General features: G+C 39.4%; 1 long non-coding RNA gene and 1 pseudogene across 1 annotated transcript in view; one reads left to right on the top strand and one right to left on the bottom strand.

Annotated features, from left to right (window-relative positions):
* LOC143860915 (uncharacterized) overlaps positions 1-3317 on the bottom strand; it is a 33546-nt gene extending 30229 nt beyond the window's left edge. Inside the window, exons 1-2 of the long non-coding RNA XR_013239938.1 lie at positions 2869-3317; positions 2207-2324 (exon numbers count right to left, since the gene is read on the bottom strand). This is a non-coding gene — a long non-coding RNA (uncharacterized LOC143860915). The remainder of the gene's footprint in view (positions 1-2206; positions 2325-2868) is intronic.
* Positions 3318-4603: 1286 nt separating this feature from the next.
* LOC143874164 (uncharacterized) overlaps positions 4604-14952 on the top strand; it is a 51590-nt pseudogene continuing 41241 nt past the window's right edge.

Below are 14952 nucleotides of genomic sequence, written 5' to 3'. Positions count from 1 at the left end.
GGTTCCCATGAGGAAACTCGGTACTTATCAAGTTAAATAGGGAAACCGATTCCATAGGAAAGTTGATCAATAGGGAGAGACTCCCACATAGGGAAGTATCTTAAACTACCTAGGACTCCTCGTCTACAAATAAGACCCCCACGCTCAAGGCCAGGTATGCTCTCACACCCAAGTACTGTTACACTACAGAGCGGATTTTGGCACAAAAAAGCCCAAATGAAAAATCTACTCATTTTCATCAGCACCAAAAAAGAGCAAAGTGAAAAAATGATAGAACTTCCACTCCCATTCATGAAACGAAAGAAAAAGATAAAATATTCATTATAAAGAGAGCAGAGCAAGTCAAGGTTCTGATTACCATTCCAAAAAAAAAACAGAGCAAGTAAAGGTGACAAAATAGAAAAAACCTAATAAAAAAGTATGAGATCGATTATCAATAAAAAATGTGTTCCTTATGATGATGATTCAAGAAAGGGTTTTTCTTAGAGCTTGGGAGCGCAGAAGCTTGAGATGTTGCAAAATCAGAAATGAAATGCAATCCAAAAGGCACTCCATGCTCTAGTAAAACCCCAACAGGAAAAAAAAAAGGCATGAATAAACACAGAAAAGCATCCAATCAAAAGGTGAAACTATCTCCATCAGAGTCTATTATAACCTCCTCCCCATCAGAATGAGGTTGGGATTGTTCAATGGTAGCCACATCGGTGCAAGCCAAGTCTGATCACAGGAACATCAGAATATAGTCCTAGAAGCCAAATGCAGGCAACCCAAAAAACACTCCATGCTCTTGTAAAATCCTGCCTTCAACAGGAAAAAGAAAATAAAATCAAACGTTCAACATAACGGTAGTGGTACACTCCAGGTATTGGTACATCCCCAACTATAAGTAGGCTAAGAGAATAGTTTTATATAGAAGCCTCTAAGAAGATAAGCTGATAAGCATAGGGAAAAATTGAAGACAAACATGGACCAAAAAAATTTCATTCACTAGAATGAATTTCTCTGTGAAGAAAATAAGAAAACATTAAATAGATTCAAAGAAGAAGTGATCCAAAGGAAAGCTGAAAATGGCCTACAGGTTATAAGATTGGGGGTGTTTCTTGCTTGGACGAAGAAGAGTGGTTGAAGGAAGGATTGGGGGACAGAGATGTGAAACCTTCATGCACACCCCCAAGCTTTGGATAATTGGGGGGAAAACAAAGAAATTCATACGTGGGTTAAACTCTTTTTAAGAAAATGAGAATATAAGTAAATAAGTACAGAATAAGCGTATTCAAAGAAGAAATCCAAACAAAAACAGAAAATCCAGAGTCGTCCATCTCAGCGAGAGTTGGACTCAAAATCAAATCATAAAATATAAAACAAATAGTACCTAATTCATATACAACTTCAGGAATTGAACTGAATCCAAGAACAATTTACAACAACAATCACTTACCTTGAGCTATCCGAAATCGCCAAGAGAATCAAAAGAATTGCAAGACCGGACTCTTTCCGAGTCTCTTTATCTTAAGTGCCCGGTGAGCATCAATAAAGAATAAACATAGAAATTCATTGGGGGAAAACAAAGAAACTCATACGTGGGTTAAAATATTTTTTAAGAAAATGAGAATAAATAAAGAATAAACATATTTAAAGAAGAAATCCAAACAAAAACAGAAAACCTACAGTCATCCACCTCATCAATATTCAACTAGAGGTGTAAGTGTCCGATGGTGCCATCGTTCTCAAAACCAGTAAATACAATTAAAACAATAACACTCTGTTCAACACAAAACTATGGTTCTTTGAGAACCATGAAAACACCCATTTCCGGGTATCTGAAAAAAAAAGTGATCTTATCAGGTATTCCACAATCGTACATTCTCTTTCCAGTTTCCAGAGGAAAAATAAGAAGAGAGAGAGAGAGAGAGAGGTTTAAACCCTATTTTATACTAAGTATTGCAAATCCCTGACCAATGCAAACGGGTTTTTACAAGAACTCATGTGGGTTTTCAACGATTCCTACACCCTGGTAATCAAACACATGACTCTCTTAATGGATTACATGCATAACTCAATCAGAATGAAAATCAAAGCTCCAAATAAGATTTATAAATGGATTACAGTCATAATAATAATAAAAAACAATCAGAGTTTCAAATAATCAACCAACTATCGCAAGGGAATCGAACAGAGGGAAAAGAGATAAACGAGGGATATATACCAGAACTGAAAGTTTCTTCCTCTAGCTAGAGCATTCGAGAACTGAGAAGAAGCAATCTCCTGCACTTTCATCTCCGTTTTTGTGTTCGACTCAGGGCAGGGTTTTGGCAGCTGGAGGGCTAGAAACCAAATAAATGAATTCATGTAAATACAATGGACTTGTATATGGAAAAGGTGGAGATTCGAAAAGATAAATTATATAAAAAAATCCTTATTGAGTGGGATAAAGCTATAAAAGAGAAACGAAATTCGAACAGAACCCAAAAGGCAAGCGAATCCTAATAGAATTAAATTCAATCCGGAAAAAGGGGTGGGTTTTTTTTTCATTTCATATTTTTTTTTCTCTTCATAAGGAATACAAGGTTGAGGGAAGGGCGCCAAAACAGTAATATAAAATCAGATCGAGATCCTTTAGGGCGAGAAAATTCGAATAGTAGATTTTTCAGGAGCAGATTTAAAAAATAATGCTGGAATCTGTTACTAGAAGAGATGAGGTTGTGTGTTTGTAGAAGTCAATAAGAGAAGCGAGATCTTAGAAGAAGAAAAGCAGATCTGAGAAATTACAGTCTCGAGAATGCCAATTCAAATGACAATGATATTAAACAAAGCATTTTTTTGCATTAGTAAAAGGGCATCAAGAAAAAGAGAAGCAGAGGAGATTACCTTCGAGTTTGAGAAGCAGATCTTCAAATATTCCAGTCTAAAACCGAGTTACCGACAATAGTTAGCAGAGATCCTTCAGCTCCAAATCTTCGAGAATGATGAGGCGAAATTTTATGAAGAAAGTGTTTGGCGTGGGGTTTTGTTGGGTTAGGGTTTTGAGGGAGGGGAAAATGGGTGATCGGGGTTTTGTTGGATTAGGGTTTTGAGGGAGCGGGAAATGGGTGATCGGTGGTTTTGTTGGGTTAGGGTTTTGATGGAGCGGGAAATGGGTGATCGGGTTAGGGTTTGACGTGGGTTTTTTGTGGGGGGTAAAAGAAAGGCCGAGCTAGGGTTTTGAGGAACAGCATTGATGCAGATAGGAAGAGAGAGTGAGGGGAGTAGATTTTCTTCTCATAGCAAGGTTTTTGAGGAACACCATTGTTGGCGGGGCTTTTATAGGTTTGTTGAGAGAGAGGACACGAAGAAGCAGTACCGTTACACTATCCTTTTTTATGATGAAAAACCACGTCAACCTAAGTGCCAACTCAGGAACAACGTTCAGTACGGAAACGATAAAATTTCTAAAACGACAACTAAGAGTCGTAGTAATTACCGATCAAAAAAAAAAAAAGAGTCGTAGTAAGAACTGTTGAATTCCAATTTGAAATGAATTGTGTCCGTTGAATGTCTGGTAGTCGATCGATGAATGGTCTGTAATACTCCACGTGACAGAAACTTTCCTTTTACGCAAGTGCCAGCTCACCCGAGAATCGACGAACCCACATGTTAAGCGGGGTAAAATGATGATTGGTTCCAGCCCTTAAATTAGTGGTGAGTTAATAGAAAAGATCCAGCCTCCTTAAATTAATGGCAAGTTAAAAGACAAAAATCCTATCTCTTAGATGGGAGTCAAACAGATATGGACCCAATCTCTCATGCCATTCGTAAATAATTCCATTCACAATATAAAATACTGTGGATCCAATTTTGAATGACTTGAGCCATCCATTTCATAGGCTATAGGAGTAAGCAATATTTTTTATCCGGTCCATGACCTTACAATCACTTGCAGTTGGGCTATCAACGGACCCAATTAGATCTACATACATCTATGTCACATTACCCAAACCCCAATGACTAATGCATGCATTGTGTAAATTAATCTTGCCCCCCGTGTCAATTCCTGGCTCCGCCACTGACGGCACCTACTTGGGATACCACATAAAGTCATTATTCACGAAGGGGCCATTTGGATACGCTGATTTTAGAATCCATGTCTTTAATTTGAAAACAGTGTAACAGAGGGTTCATGATCAAGCTGCTGGATGTTGTCCTGACAGCGTTTCTTGGATTTTGAGTGAGAAATTCAGGTTTTAAAAATCCCTCCCGCATCCTACAATTTAAAAAACCGGGAAATATGAGAGGATCTGCTACTCTCATGCTAATGGAAAGAAGGGCGAGAAGTAAAAAACAAGTAAAAAACGACGGCCGGTCCTCTTCTTCTCTTGTCTCTTAGCTACAATTTTGAAGAAATCTTGGGTTCTAAAATCTGTGTATCCAAACGGCCCCGAAGGGTATTTTAAGAAAGCCCAACCAACTTTTTCAAAGATCCAAACCATTCATTTGTTGGGCCCCAATGTAAATAGGTCCTGCATATAAAATGATCTTCATGAGATAATGAGACAATCCTAACCCTTTGATCTATAAACAAAAGGCACCATATAATAACAGATCAAAGTAGGAAAACCTATTAACAATGGGCCAACAAATGGATGGTTTGTATTTTCGAACAAGCGCTGAAGCTGGCATTTTTGAGAAAAAAAATCCTTAGCGAGCGAATTTATCAGCTGCCAAACTTTAAATAAGAAGTTCGTGTGGTGCGCACAGGAGAAAGAGAGAGATGCTCACTCTACCGAGCGATTCTCTACCCGCCCAACTCGTTACTCGTTGCCCACTCCTCCTTTTTCCTCTCTCAGGGATTTTCCCAACTTGTCTCTGACAAGTAAGAAACCTCGTCCCTCTCTATCGATCTCTCTTTTTTTTATTCTCCAATTCTCTCTATTCTACTCCTTCTTAATTGAAAAAGATGTGAAATTTGACCTTTAAAGCCACGATTAAGCCTTTGTTACAAAAAATTGGAAAATTCAAAAGTAGAATATAGTGCCTATGCAATGGAAATAAAAGATAACTGTAAGCCCAATGGTTCCCACCTTGGCAATTCCCATCTTATTTTGATGATTCCAATACACAAGTGATTTATGATCACTAATGTGTTTGATTGTCTAAGTTGTAGATCACATTGGTGCTAAGACAACATTGCTTGGATTGAGGCCAAGAAGATCTCATTGAACCACATTATGAAGGCCAAAGACATCGGAGATCCAAGACGAATAAAGACTTGAAGAATCCATTGAAGATTAAAGTCCATTTAGATTGTATAAGATCCAATCTTAATTTAGATTTTAAGAGGCATAATTAAGTTAATCTCACACACCCTAAATGTTTATGAGATTGTCTTTGTGATGTTCCAACACTTTGGAACCCTTATAACTTAGTGTAAAGTTGGAAGCCCAAAAACAAGAATTGAAAAACTGCTTGTCATAGGCTTCTCGAAACTCCGAGACATTCCTCGGAGCTCCGAGAAATGATCCAGTAGCTTTTTTCATTTTCTGTTTGTATTCTCGGAACTCCGAGAAATATTCTCGGAACTCCGAGAACACTATAAAGGTCGGAAAAATAGCCATTGGGAATTTTCGCTGGAATTACCACAATGCCCCTGAACGGTCATATTTGGTGTTTTCTATAAATATGGCCATTCTAAACTTCAAGACCATCAATCCTAACACTCAAAAACTAAACTTGAACATCTTAAGAGTGATCAAAGCTTGTTTATGCCTCTCATCCTCTAAGATTAGGATTTGGATCTTTAGGCTCAAATTTGTACATCTTCTACATTTTGTAACCCTTGTGAGGGATTGTTTTTTAGTTCTTTCCTTCTTTATCAAGATTGTATTCGTGAGAGTGTTCGGAGAAGCGTAGCCCACTCTCCATGGTGAAGATTGCCACCAAGGTTAAAGGCGGTCGGAATTGTAATCGGCATTGATCTTCACCGAAGTTAAGAAGATCACATAGTGAAGCCATCAACGGGTTTGGTTGGTGGAGTGGAGTAGGCCTCGCGTTTTGAGGACCGAACCACTTTAAATCTCGGGTGCACTCTCTCTTAAACTCTCGCTCTTTATTTGCATTGCACCTTTAGATTTAACTTGTGTGCTTGAATTTCATTTGTGATCTCTTAATTTCCAAATTAGGTTTGAGGTTTTTAAAAGGTTAAAACTTGCTAGCAACCTAATAATTTTTCACTCCTCATTTGTTGCCAATTCGGGACCACCCTTGGATTTTCAATAACGACATCATATGCTTAGAGCAAGGCTCTGAAAGAATGATTTCTATTTTGGTGTAGGACTCATAACCCTAACCATAACTCTTTGATTCACTTGAGATTGTGATTACTATTTTCGTGTAGGACTCATAACCCTAACTCTGTTAATTCAATGGTTTAGATGAGATGAATGTGAAACAACCAATTACTCCAAAAGCTCAAGCTGTTAAAGTCATCATTTATACTTCACCACTCCCCCCTCACGTGTGGCCCCTCTTTTTTGGGTTGGCCATTCACTTGGCACATGTGGCCCCTTTTTTAGGTTGACCATACATATAGATTTTTAATATCAAGGAGTTGTTGGGTTTTGAACCTAGGACTGTCGTGAGGCAATAGGTCTTATACCATCTGAAACAACCAATTACTCCAAAAGCTTATGCTGTTAGAGTTGGTGTTATTGAACCATTTTTGCTTCAACACCACCCTCACATGTGGCTCCTCTTTAGAGTTGGCCGTACACATGGATTTTTAATATCAAGGAGTTGTTGGGTTTTGAACATAGGACATGTCGTGAAGCAATAGCTCTCATACCATGTGAAAAAACCAATTGCTCGAAAAGCTTAAGCTGTTAGAGTTGGTGTTTTTTAATCATTTATGATTCAACACCACCCTCACATGTGGCTCCACTTTAGAGTTGGCCGTACACATGGATTTTTAATATCAGGTAGTTGTTGGGTTTTGAACCCAGGACATGTCGTGAGGCAATAGCTCTCATACTATGTGAAAAACCAGTTGCTCGAAAAGCTTAAGCTGTTATAGTTGGTGTTATTTAATCATAATTTAGGCTTATTTATAAATGAGGAAGTTAAGGAATGCACCCTTAAGTTGTGCAATAGTATGTGAGAGGAAACTTTCCTTCAAGCACAGTTAGTTACGCCGTGCTCCGTACGAAAACTGCTTAAAATGAATTCATGTCATTGTTGAAATTACTTGCAGGTCCTACTCGGTAAGGCAGTTGGCAGCAACTGCATATGGTTCTCTGTGTTCTGTAGTGTGTTCCAGCCCTTTGGCAGCAAATGGGCGACATAATCATGTTATAGCAGGGGGTCTGGTCGATCGATTCATTGGTTGGGCTTTGCCCCTTCTTAGGGATGTTAGTACTGGAAATGGGACGGTTGGATTGGCATTGGAAGGCCTCCGGGAATTTCTTAATATTGGAGATACAGGTGGAATTGAGCGATATGTTTTGCCAATCCTCAAAGCATGCCAAGAACTTCTTGAGGATGAGAGAACCTCCTTGACCCTGACTTTAATTTCTTTCAAGTTTAGCCGGTGCTTTCAGCCTCATTTTGTTGACATTGTTGACCTGCTTCTCGGATGGGCATTGGTACCAGACCTTTCGGAATCGGATAGGTCCACTATAATGGATAGTTTTTTGCAGTTCCAGAAACACTGGTTGACTAACTTGCAGTTTTCACTGGGTTTGCTGTCAATGTTTCTGGGTGACATGGAGGTTCTACTTCAGGATGGAAGTGTTGGGACCCCACAACAGTTCCGACGGTTGCTTGCTTTACTCTCATGTTTTCTGACAGTTTTGCTGGTCACAGCTTATGGTATGCTAGAAATGAATCTACTTGATCAAATCCGTGAACCCCTTGCCAGGATGCTCCCTCAATTGTTGGAATGCCTTTCTATGGTTGGCAAGAAATTCGGGTGGTCAAAATGGATAAGAGAATCATGGAGGTGCTTGATTTTATTGGCTGAAGTAATGTGTGAAAGTTTTTCGACCTATTATCCTGCGGCCGTTGATATATTGTTTCAAAGCTCAAGGGAGGACATTCCATCCTTTCAGGTGCATGGAATGCTAAAAACAAATCTGCAACTATTGTCCCTACAAAAGCTCTGTCTCCTCCCATCGTCCGTTCAGAAGATACTGCAATTTGATTCGCCTTTATCTCAGCTGCGTTTGCATCCAAATCACCTTGTGACAGGGTCTCTCACTGCCACTTATGTATTCTTGCTTCAGCATCGGTGTAATGAAGTTGTTGGACAGGCCATGGATTTGTTAATTGAGGAGCTGCAGTTATTAAGGGGCATGCTTGGAAAATTTAGGGATCGTGTTAAGAGTTGGTCATGACAGTATTCGGGTCTCTAGTGTGATATCTGGTGAATCAGATGTGTATTCAGTTGGTGGCCAAGGATGCTCAGAACTTGAGTTGCTTGCTCTGATTAAATTTGATTTAAAAGTCTTGTTAGCTCGTGTGTGTTTGGGTACTGGTGGAAATTTGCTGAACCAGATAGACATTTCCACTTCCCATTATGAGAGATCAGTAAAACTCGCATCTTTTGTTTGTGAAAAACTGAATCCTTTTGATTTCCCCGTTCAAGAATGTGTGGAGTTGCAAGTTCATGTTCTGAGGGCATTACACAAGCTCAGTGAAGTTGAATACTTAAGCAAGTGGGCCATAGGTAAAAGTTCTTGGAAAACAGTTTCTATTGAAATTGATAGCAAGCATCAAGGCTGGATTGATTTTAAGAATGAGTATTCCGTTGTTATAATGGAGTTTTTAAGGAAGTACAGTGTCTACTTTGTTAGAGCTCTCCAGGTTTCTTCTTCTCTCACAGTTAAACTTGAAGCCCTAGAGTGGCTCTGTAGTTTCTGTGGGTCCATCATAACTATGCATAAGGATGTGAAACAAAAAGATTTTATTTGTGATATATGTGAGTGTGCTAGTATTAGCAGTAGCTTGCTTTTCTCAGTTCTCGATGCAGCATCTGATGGAGAGTTGAAAGTGAGGTCACATGTCGCATCAACTTTGGAACTACTACTACAAGCAAGACTTGTTTATCCGGGGCACTTCTACTCTATGGCTGAAATTGTCCTTGAAAAACTCGGTGATCCAGATATTAGTATTAAAAATGCATTTGTGAGGGTGCTTTCCAGTGTATTGCCAGTTACAATTTACACATGTGGTGCTTTTGAGGATCGTGGTGTTATTAGTTTGAGAAATAGACCTTATTTGCACTGGAAGCAAGTATTTGCTCTCAAGCAGCTGCCTCAGAAGCTTCACTCTCAGCAACTTGTTTCTATTTTGAGTTACATTTCACAGAGGTGGAAAGTTCCCCTTTCATCTTGGATCCAACGCTCAGTTTTTAGCTGCCATGGTACGAAGGACGACTTTGTACCAAGTCAACTAGAAGAGCTAGGAAACCTTGATCCAGATGGCCTATGGATGGATGTAAAAGTGGATGGAATTATGATGGATGAAATTTGCTCAGTAAACAATGTGGCTGCTGCTTGGTGGTCCATACATGAAGCAGCAAGGCATTGTATATCTGTTCGTCTTCGAACAAACCTTGGTGGGCCCACCCAGACTTTCGCAGCTTTGGAGCGCATGCTTTTAGACGTAGCACATGTATTGCAGCTAGATACTGAACAAAGTGAAGGGAATTTAAATATTGGTTCATCTAGTGCTCACTTATGACCAATGCATTTATTGTTGCATTTTGTCGAGGCTCTGAAGAAAAATGTGTATAATGCTTATGATTGGTCTTGTGTTTTACCAGCCGCAACCCGACAGAGTTCCTTGTTCTTTCGGGCTAACAAGAAGGTCTGTGAAGAGTGGTTTTGTCGCATTTGTGAGCCCATGATGAATGCTGGTTTAGCTCTTCATTCTCACGCCGCAACCATTCATTACTGCTTATTACGCTTACACGACCTCCGTCATTTATTAGCATCGGCTTTTAAGGACAAACCCCGGACACAAATAGCTGAGAATCTCCATAATATTAGAGCCAGATATTCTAGAGATGTCTTGAGGATCCTTAGGCATGCAGCCTTGGCCTTGTGCCGGAGTCACGAACCTGAGGCTTTGTTTGGTCTTCAAAAGTGGGCGGCGATGGCATTTTCGTCATTGTTTGTGGAGGACGGTCATATTATTTCCGGGGATATAGTGAGCTTGGGGGCTTTTTCATGGATGCCAGGACTTGTATATCAGGCCCAAGGGCAGTATGAAAAGGCTGCTGCTCATTAGAACTACAGGCCCTTCGTGGTAAGCATGCCGGGAAGAGTTATACTGGTGCTCTAACTACGGCAGGCAATGAAATAAATGCAATTCATGCCTTAGCACGCTTTGATGAAGGATATATCCAAGCATCATGGAGCTTTCTTGATTTGACACCTAAAAGTAGCAATGAGCTTACACTTGATCCTAAAATGGCCTTACAGAGGAGTGAACAGCTTTTGCAGGCAATGCTTAAAAGGAATGCCAAGGTAGATACAGTCCCTGAAATAGAAAAGGCCAAGTTGATGCTTGAGGAAGCTCTCTCTGTTGTTTCCCTTTATGGGTTGACTGAGGTAGCTGCCTATGCCACTCAGCTTCATTGTATCTTTGCTTTTGAAGAAGGTTGTGATCTGAACAACCAAGATGAATCAAAACTTTCATCAATATTGGGTTCACCACATCAAGTTTTGCAGGCTCCAATTAATAGTGTTCACCAAGATTGTAGTTCATGGTTAAAGATATTGCGAGTTTATCGTAATGTGATTCCAACCTCACCAATTACTCTGCAACTCTGTCAGAAGCTTATCAGATTAGCTCGTAAGCAGACAAATTTCATAATGGCACATCGTTTGAGTGATTTTCTAAAAATGATCTCCTGTCACATCATGAGGGAAAGCACACTGATTTTCTTATTACAAATTTGCAGTATGAGAATATCCTGCTAAATTATGCAGATAATAATCATGAAGAAGCTTTGAAAAATCTGTGGTCATTGGTGGGCCCTTTTATGCTGTCTCCAACAATGATAGTCTCTGAATCTGATAAATTGCTGAAGGCCAAGGCATGCTTGAAACTATCGAGTTGGCTGAAACAAGAGTATTCAAACAGAAATTTGGAAATTATTCTTTCCAAGATACGTGTGGATTTTTTGGAATCCAAGACATGCAATGATGAGAGCTTCACGTCTGAGGCAAATTATAGTCTGATTCTCGAGGAAATTGTGGGTACAGCTACCAAAGTGTCTACTGTTCTTTGTCCCAGTATGGGTAAGTCATGGCTGTCTTATGCCTTTTAGTGTTATAGTCAAGCAAGAGGCTCTCTTTCCACACCAGATTCTGTTCTAGAGTCATGCACTTTGTCTCCCGCTCTTCTTGCAGAGATTAAGTCGGACAGATTTCATTTGACCAAAGAAGAGATATCAAGAGTCAAAACAATAATTGCAAATTTTTTCCAAAAGAATAATCAAAACCATATCATTTGGCCTTATTCTGGTGAGCATTTGAAACACGAGACCTCTGACGTCATTGGTCCAGCAAGTAGTGTGTCTAATTCAAGCTGTGGCTGGGGCACCCGGAGTGGAAAACACTGATGGTGAATCTGCCTACACTACACTAACATCTCAATTACAGATGTGTTTCCTCTATGTTGAGGCTGACATAGAGAAAGATGAAATTTTGTCTTTAGTTAATGAATTGGTTGATATTTGGTGGTCGTTAAGGAAAAGAAGGGTTTCGCTTTTTGGACACGCTGCTCATGGTTATATGAAATTCCTCACGCATTCCTCCTCCAATCATCATAGAAGTCTCTCGGCTAGCGGCCATGCTGATTTTGTGAAGTAGAAGGCTGGAAACTCCACTCTCAGGGCGACATTATATGTTCTCCATATTCTTTTGAACTATGGAGTGGAGTTAAGAGATACACTTGAACCGGGTCTTCTAACAGTTCCTCTACTGCCTTGGCAGGTATACTTCAGTTTGTTGCTGTTCTAGAGCATCGAATTAAGAAAGAGGAGTTCTAAAATGAAGAGTGCCCTTGCAAAAAAGGGATGAAAGGGCGCCCCTGTTGGTTGTAAATCATCAAAATGCATTTAATGTTCTTTGACTTTTCATCCCATTTAATGCACTTCAGTGATTTACAACCAATGGGGGCGCCCTTTCATCCCTTTTTTGCAAGGGTGCCCCTCATTTTAGAACTCCTCATTAAGAAATAATAGTTTAATTATATATTGCCTCTGTTGTTCTCTTCTGCAGGAAATTACACCCCAGCTATTTGCTCGACTAACTTCTCATCCTGAGCAAGTGGTTAGAAAACAATTGGAGGGCTTGCTCTTGATGTTAGCCAAGCTATCTCCTTGGTCTATAGTGCACCCTACACTTGTTGATGTGAATGCATACGAAGGGGAGCCTTCAGAGGAGCTTCAGCACATAATGGGATGCTTGGTAATATATAATTATGTCCCATCTATATATTTTTTATTGGTGGAACCCTTTAATGGATTTAAGATCATTTATTGTCTTTTTGTGTGAATCCATTTGGATAAGTCATTTTCGAGCAAAATGTTCTCAAATGGTAGATATATTCTGTCGCCACTTTCATATACTTTGATTTATTGACTTTCTCAAATTAAGAATTTTTAGTATTTCGTGGTTGTAACTTTTTTACTTACTTTCATTCAATATTTTGTACATTCAGATTTGGTGTTCAAGACTCCTTGTTTTTAATCTGATTGGTTAGGAACTTACTAGTCTTCGTTGGCCAGAGAATATGATCCTCATGTTTCATGCAATTAATTAAACCATTATTTTTGCTGCTACAGCAGCGACTTCTTGGTCTGGGAGTTTCCTTTTTATACTATTATTGGGTGTTTTATCGATACTTATATCCGAAATATTCTGGATTGTAGCCAAAGCCTAATCTAGGTTAGGAACTGTAAGCATCGATGAGAACAATGGTATTGGGAGACAGAGTACTCCGACTGCTTTTCAAAAAGTGAAAGCAGCCAGAGAACTGCAAATTATTTTTCAGGAAACCCTTTTCTTTAACGAGCCGGCATCTGTATTTGAGACTAACCAAGATGTCATAAGCTGCTCATAATCTGGAGATGTTCAAGCATAGTTGGCAATACAATGTAGAAATATTAAGGCACGGACAGCAATGAGTGGCCCACGAGAAATATGGAAACCCCCTCCCCCAGCACACATGCACACTCCAAAAAAAAAAAAAAAATGAAAAAGAAAAAGAAGTTGATGATTTGATATCATATCCCTACGTTCACCACCGGAGTTGGTTGAAGACTTCACTTTTTTGGTGTCAGTGAACTGTGCCCACCTTAAAACCAGACTGTCAACATACTTGGCCAGGATATAGAATATTTCGATGACAAAAAACATACGTTACCGTTACAGTATAAAAGATAAATAACGCCTTTCTCCAACAGCTTAAGCTTTTGGAGAAGTTGGGTAAGTTAACATGGTATCAGAGCCAAAGGTCTCTCATTCAAACCTCCCGGAGAGCAAAAATCCACATGCGATGGTCGGCCCAAAGTGGGACCACATGTGCCACATGTTTGCCAAGTGGGCCACACGTGCGGGGGAGTGTTAAAGTACAAAAGATAAATAACTCCTTTCTCCAACAGCTTAAGCTTTTGGAGAAGTTGGTAAGTTAACAGATACATTTATCATTTCTCTGAAATTTAACTAAGCTATGGCCCCGTTTGACATTTATTGGAAGCACAACTGCAAATGATGACAAGAAGTGGAATATACATCAAATTGGTCATTCCAAAGGCAAATGGGGAGGAAGAAATATGAAGCAGTTGAAGAAGAATATGGCTTGAAGATATTTGAAATCATTAATAGCAGAGTTCTTGCTGAGGAAAAGTCAAATGTCCCTTAGTGCGTGTTTGGCGTACCGTTTAAAACACCGTTTGGCGTTTGAAACACCGTTTTGAGGCCAAACGGTCGTTTGGGAGTGTTTGGGTGTGCAACCACCGTTTGAAACGCCGTTTGAAACACCGTTTTGAACCCTCAAAACGGCGTTTTGCAAACGGAGGGGGGGAGGTCCGTTTGCAAAACGCCGTTTTGAACGGAGTTTTTGGGCTATGGGTTTTTACGTGTTTGCCCTCACCAAAACCCATTTTTACATATATATATATATATATATATATATATATATATATATATATATATATATATATATATATGCGTGCGACTTTATGCGTTACGTCAAATACCAAAAAAGTGAGGGTGTTAATATCATTCTTGAGGACAAAAATTTGTTAAATTGTTAATATTTAATTCAAAACAAGGGGCTGCTGATATCATTATATAATCTCTTAATTTTGATTTTTTAAAGACAAAAGAATTAAAAGAAACCCTAGTTTCTTACTTTCTTCATCTACTTTGCAAAGTTGCAAACCCACTCGTCCACCTCACTGCCTCAACGCCTCCACTCGTTCGTCAAATCCGGCTGTTAAGAAGAAGAAGGAGAAGAACCCCAAAGGTATATAGCCATTTTTTTTTTTTTTTGGCAATGATGTTTAATTTTAATAGTGTTTGAATGAGATCCTAATGACCTTTTAATATTGGGCCTAATGAGAGAGTAGTTGAGTTACATTGAAGCCAACCAAACAATGTCCTTTTTAGTCATTTTACCACTAAAACTCCGTTTTGGGGCATTTGCAACCAAACACACAATACCTCCGTTTGCCGTTTAAAATGCCGTTTTGATCTGGCCAACCAAACATGAAAACGCCGTTTGGCAAAACACCGTTTTGCAAAACGGCGTTTTAAACGCTATTTCAAACGGTACGCCAAACACACCCTTAATATTCAAGAAACCCAATACACTAGTCCCCTTGGCTGTGCCCTTTCTTGCTCTGCCACGAAATTCCAGAACAGTCCTAGATCAGATCTGCAGCCTTTAATCCTCAACCAAATCTAT

The sequence above is a fragment of the Tasmannia lanceolata genome, unplaced genomic scaffold (assembly GCF_043159265.1).
Source record: "Tasmannia lanceolata isolate RefF3 unplaced genomic scaffold, GAP_Taslan_0.1 ptg000001l, whole genome shotgun sequence".
NCBI classification, from domain to species: domain Eukaryota; kingdom Viridiplantae; phylum Streptophyta; class Magnoliopsida; order Canellales; family Winteraceae; genus Tasmannia; species Tasmannia lanceolata.
The sequence above is the reverse complement of the archived record's forward strand: the minus strand, read 5'-3'. Positions and strand labels throughout refer to the sequence as shown.